The following is a 6381-nucleotide window of genomic DNA, read 5'->3' on the forward strand; positions in this document are numbered from 1 at the left end:
TCATTTACTCTCAGTGAATGAAAGAATGAATGAATTGGTGATGCATTGGATGTGGACGATAGAGCAAAAGAAAATCCTGTGGCTGGGTGGCTCAGTCAGTTAAGGGTCCAACTCTTGATTTCACCTCAGGACATGACCTCGCTATTCATAGGTTCAAGCCCCACATTGGGCTCTGCGCTGAGAGTGTGGAGCCTGCTTGGGATTCTCTCTCTTTCCCTCTCTTTCTGCCCCTCCCCTTCTCTCTGCCTCTACTTCCCCTACCCTCGCCACGTGAGCACGTGTTTCTCTCTCAAAAATAAATACACTTAAAAAAAAAAATCCCAAGGGGACACCTGGTTTCTAGCTTCTGGAACTAATCATATAATGGTCTATTTCTTGAGATGGGAAACTAAGGCCCAAGTGTGGTAGAACATACCTGTAGTTTGAGTTGAGAAAGAATTTGCCTAGAAAATTTTAATTTCCTTTTTAAGGATGTTGGTTTTTTCCCCCCCATCCTCATAACCCATTTACTACTTCTGTTGGTAAGAAGCATTGAGAGTTTCCAGGTCTTGGGTTATATGCTTTTTCTAGTTAAAAGTTCCCTTAGTTAAGAAAAAAAAAAAAAGTTCACCTTAGTTTTACTATCTAACCAAAAAAATGTTATGTCTTTATATAGTAGAAGATTCTCAAATTTTGCCCTATTAGAGAAATTTGTATCTTTAATTGAAACTATTTTGGCTCACTTAATTGAGCATTTTCTTAATTTAATGAACAGAATTAAATTGAGTTATGCTTTTTCTATGCAGAGTGAGAAATTATAAGCAAGTGGTTTCCAGTATTTGCTTAAATGTATTTTTATCCTCCCTAATCTTATATAGGGATCCTAATTTTGAGAACACAGCTGCCCTAAAATTTTAACATTTTCAGCGATATATGCCTGTCCATGAAAAGAACAAATTCTTTTGAATAAAGGAGCTTCTTTAATTACTTCCATTTAGTATGAAATCAGGAAAAACACTTTGCTACTCTCATTTATAGGGACCAATTTCTGGAGTTTATTTAACATAAAAGACAAAGTTATTCAAGTAAAATCAAAAGAAATTAAGAATTTTTTTAATGAATGCTATTGAACTAATTGGAATAGTGGATCGTTTTTAGGGCCACCAGATTTTAAATTACAGACAGCAGAACAGGTACAGGACACGGAGCTGAAATGATTTTACAAAACTGTTTGAAATCATTGCCTGACTTTTTTCCTTTTTTATTTCTTTAAAAAAAATTTTTTTTTAATGTGTATTCATTTTTGAGAGACAGAGACAGAGCATGAGCAGGGAAGGGGCAGAGAAAGAGGAGGAGACACAGAATCTGAAGCAGGCTCCAGGCTCTGAGCTGTCAGCACAGAGCCGGATGCGGGGCTCGAACTCACAAACTATGAGATCATGACCTGAGCCAAAGTCAGACACTCAACCGACTGAGCCACCCAGGCACCCCTTTCCTTTTTTATTACAAACATCAGTGTACAAAGTCAGAAAATGTTTAAAATTGTCTCAGTGTTTAAAACATTACACACTCTAATAACAAAATCAACTATATTATGCAATTATTTTCACTAAAATTTGCACATGAATTTAATGCATCTCACAGTTCGATAAAATATCCTGATAAACCATCCCCTTCCTCCAAAATTTAAAGCCATATGAACGATATGGAAGTTTTCACTTTTGGTCTTTCACGTTGAATTATAAGGTAGAATAAGTTCTGGAAAATTCAAAACATGACCTTTTCCCATTGCTCTATTGAAAGAAGTTATAATTCCTTTAAATTTTTTAAAATAAGTTTTATTTTTTTATTATGCTTTTAAAGTTTATTTATTTATTTTGAGAGAGAAAGAGAGCAATAGTGGGAGAGGGGCAGAGAGAGAGAGGGAGAAAGAGAGAATCCCAAGCAGGCTCTGTGCTGACAACATGGAGCCCCATGCAGGGCTTGATCCCAGGAACAGTGAGATCATGACCTAACTAAGAGTCGGATGCTTAACTGACTGAGCTACCCAGGTGCCCCTCCTTTAATTTTTTAACGTTATATTTAACATACATATCATAAAACAGGTTTACATGTATCTGATAAATAATTAATGCCAGAAAAGTCCGTGAAACATTTTTGTGTCTTCCATTTCCTCCCCCAAAGGTACCCCTACTGGTTTTGCATTCAGCCTTCCAGAAATTCTCTTCGCATAACAAAGGACATATATTTGTTCTTCTCTTGTTTTGGAATGCGAATGGTAGCTTACTCTTCACACTGTTCAATACCTTGATGCTGTTAGTTAATATCTTAGAGATCTTTCTGTATCAACATGTACAGAACTGCCCTCATTCTTTTTGGCAGCTCTATAGAATTCCATTGAAGGGTTGGAACCATAATTTAGTCTTGTCTTAGAGAGGAAGCCAGCCCTGATCTCTAATCTAAACGATTAGACTCTGGAGCCAGACAGTGTGGGCTCCAATCCTGACTCTACCCCCTTCTCACTGTGTAAACTTGGACAAATGACTTAATTTCTGCACCTCAGTTCTCTCATCTGAAAAAGGTGATAATGAATAATGACAGTGCCACTGAACAAGTTTGTTGTTGAGGGTTGAGTGAGTGAATATTTGTAAGACACAGAACAGTGCCTAACATGTTAAATGCTATACAAATGTTCTTAAGTAGATGGATATCTAGATTGTTTCTAGCCTTTTGCTACTACAGATAATGCTGCAGTGAATATTCTATTACTTGTATGACTGGGCACAAGATCCTAGAGTTTGAATTGCTAAAGGGTAAAAAGAAAAATAATATATATATATACACCCTTTCTCTGATGTATTTTTCTTCTTTAGTACTTAAAACCATTTGACATACACATTAATTTTTTTATGTGTTTACTTATTTATTTCAAGAGCATGCGTGAGCAGGGGAGGGGCAGAGAGAAAGAGAGTCTGAAGGAGGCTGTACGCTGATAGAACAGAGCCCGACTCAGGGCTCCATCCCATGACGTGAGATCATGACCTGAGCCGAAATCAAGAGTTGGACACATAACCGACTGAGCCACCCAGGCGCCCCTGACATATATAAATTTAGAACTTTGTATTTTTAAAAATTTTTTAAATATTTATGTATTAGTTTTGAAAGACAGAGAGACAGAGCGTGAGCGGGGAAGGGGCAGAGAGAGAGGGAGACCCAGAATCTGAAGCAGGCTCCAGGCTCCGAGCTGTCAGCACAGAACCTGACGCAGGGCTCGAACCCACGAGCCGTGAGATCATGACCTAGGCCGAAGTCGGACGTTCATCTGACTGAGCCAGCCAGGCACCCCAAGAACTTTGTATTTTTAATTGCCCAAATTGGCCCAAATTTCTTCTTTTAACATTTGGAAAGAAAAATGACAACCAGCAACCTGAGAAAACTTCCTGTGTTCTAGATTTTTAAAGACGGCTTTAGAAAGCACCAGGCATCTGGAAGCCACGTGTCCTGTAGCTCTCACCACGCTCTTTCCTGCTAGAGATGAAGAGGTGAGCAAGTCCCTGTTCCTCCCTGTCTGTGCGAGGGGGGTGCTTGCAGAGTCCCCGTAGAGAATGAAAGACCTGTGAGTCTCTGTGATCTGTGTAATGACATGGACGGCGGAATAAATTCTGGGGGAAAAAGAAGAAAAGAGGCCATTAAGTTTACTTAGAAGTTTCAGGAAGAAAGGTGTGGCAATGCTGCTTTGCACACATCTACCCTCATCCTTACCCCTTTGGTGCACATTGGCCTGACTTCCAGCTGCCAGTCCCCTGCCACTTCCTTGCCTGAGGTCTTTCTTTGGCCCCTAGGTCCTCCTTGGCCCTAACATGACAGCTCAGAAGTGTAAGGAGTGGATGACTCACCCACCCCCTGACCCGCCACCCTGAGAAAATCCCTCCATCATTGACTGGCAGGAAGAAGTGTGTAAATAAATACCTAGCACTCTTGCCCCCTCTGTGGGGTGGCTCTGAGATCCCTGAGTTCTCCCGCAGGATTAAGTCTTAGTCGCTCACACTGGGACCCTGTTTGAAAACAAACCTTTATTGCTGCCTTCCCTTCGCTATCTGATTTCCCTTCTCCCACGCTGATGTCTCCTGGGATCACCTGCCACATAAATTGCTTGCACTTGACACATTGGCTCAGTGTCTGCTTCTGGGAGAACCCAAAGCAACACAAAGCATATATTAAAGTTGTGTTTTAGGGGAGAAAATTGTGCATGTGTGAGATTTATAAATTCATAAATTTACATTCAGGGTGTGTAATAGCTTTGTGCATTAGCCATTCATGGAATAGCGTTAGTCAATGTGCAAGGCGATTATCTTAGATTTCTCGCCTTAGGATAGAAGATAATTCTCATTTCCAGTTATCAAATTAATTTCCTTCTGCAGATATCAAAGATTACTTAAGTCAGTTTATATCTCTATTTAATAGAAATTAATTTGATTTGAGATTAAATTATATTTCGTCTACTTAGGATCAGAACAATATAGTTGTTTGAACTGGGAAGACAATGTATTTAAAAATTCTAGGGGTGCCTGCATGGCTCAGTCAGTTAAGTGTGGGACTCATGATATTGGCTCAGGTCATGATCTCACAGTTCATGGGTTTGAGCCCTGCATCGGGCTCCGTGGTGACAGTGTGGGGTCTGCTTGGGATTCTCTTTCTCTGCCCCTCCCCTGCTTGCACACACACTCTCTCTCAAAAAATAAACTTAAAAAATTAAAAATTAAAAAAAATTCTAGTGGGAAAATCTGACGACACGCCCCACATTTGTCATGTCACTGCCAGTTACAGGGGAGGCAAGTTCAAGAGGGAAATCTCTCACCCTCAAACTGAAAATTGCCGGTGGGTTCTCAGCTCCAAACAGTGAACTTCAAGGCTACGTTTTGAGATCTAATCTAGGAGTGTGTGGATGGAAATTCTTGCTGAACTACGGGTGAAAGTACAGCTGAAAAGCCAATTGCTAAGTTCTTACACAGCAGGAATGAGATGAAGTGAGACCCTGGAAAATCAGAGCAATAATAAACCCTGGTTTGAAGAACAGTGTTTTCATTTAGGAGAGACAACAAGTATAAAAAAATTTATAAGAACTTGCTTATCTAAACCGAGCCTCCTTTTCTGCATCTGTCAAGGGGGATCACCTTGATGATTACTTGGATAGGTCTGGGTATTCATTTATTTAAAAAAAATTTTTTTTAATGTTTATTTATTTTTGAGAGAGAGAGAGAGAGAGAGAGAGAGAGAGAGAGAGAGAATCCGAAGCAGGCTCCAGGCTCTGAGCTGTCAGCACAGAGCCCGACGCGGGGCTCGAACTCACGATCTGTGAGATCATGACCTGAGTCGAAGTCAGATGCTCAACCGACTGAGCCACCTAGGCACCCCTGGGGATTCATTTAAACAATAAAAGTAAGTCAGCCCTGGGTGACTCAGTCGGTGAAGTGTCCAACTTCGGCTTAGGTCGTAATATCGCGGTTCATGAGTTCGAGCCCTGAGTCAGGCTCTGTGCTGACTGCTCAGAGCCTGGAGCCTGTTTCAGATTCTGGATCTCCTGCTCTCTCTACCCACCCCCTCTCAAAAATAAACATTAAAGGGTCCCCTGGGTGGCTCAGTTGGTTGAGTGTCTGACTTTGGCTCAAGTCATGATCTCACAGTTCATGAGTTTGGGCCCGAGTCGGGCTCTGTGCTGACAGCTCAGAGCCTAGAGCCTGCTTCGGATTCTGTCTTCCTCTCTGTGAGTTCCTCCCCCTGCTCACACTCTGTCTCTCTCTCTCTCAAAAATAAAGATAAGTGCTGTCTTTGGCAGCACATATACTAAAATTGGAACGATACAGAGAAGATTAGCATGGCCCCTGCACAAGGTTGACAGGCAAATTCGTGAAGTGTTCTATGTTTTTTTGATCTGTCTAATCTGATACTAATAAAATATTGTTTTAATTACTGTAACTTTATAATAAATCTTGATATCTAGTACAGCAAGTCTCCCCACCTTGTTTTGTCTATTTAAATTGTCTTTGCTATTCTTATATGTTGGCATTTCTATTTTGAAATCATATTGCAAAATTCCACAGAAAAAAATTGGGGATTGTTTTGAAAGCAGAAGCAATCTGGAGAGAATTGAACACTTTTGCAATAATGAGTCTTCTACTTTAGAATCAAGATATATCTCTGTCTCTTTAGGACTTTAAAAATTTTACCACTATATTCTCTTATACTCTGTTAGGAAGTTTTTCACAGATTTTGTTAAACTAATTCCTAGGAATCTGATATTTTGAATCTGCTATGGATGGTTCCTGTTCATAAAATTTATTTGCAAACTGCCACTTGAATTTAGAAATGCAGTTGAGTTTTGTATGTGTCACCTTTGTTAAT

The 6381-nt window shown here is 40.1% G+C and overlaps 1 non-coding gene across 1 annotated transcript; it reads left to right on the forward strand.

The window, feature by feature from the left end:
• The first annotated feature begins 5799 nt into the window (after positions 1–5799).
• Positions 5800–5906, forward strand: LOC124511977 (U6 spliceosomal RNA). The gene has a single exon (XR_006962014.1). It is a non-coding gene; the product is annotated as a U6 spliceosomal RNA (small nuclear RNA).
• The last annotated feature ends 475 nt before the right edge of the window (positions 5907–6381 follow it).

Source organism: Lynx rufus, unplaced genomic scaffold, assembly GCF_022079265.1.
Source record: "Lynx rufus isolate CCGP_SWC_20201006 ecotype Redwood Valley unplaced genomic scaffold, mLynRuf1.p SCAF_16, whole genome shotgun sequence".
Lineage (NCBI taxonomy): Eukaryota > Metazoa > Chordata > Mammalia > Carnivora > Felidae > Lynx > Lynx rufus.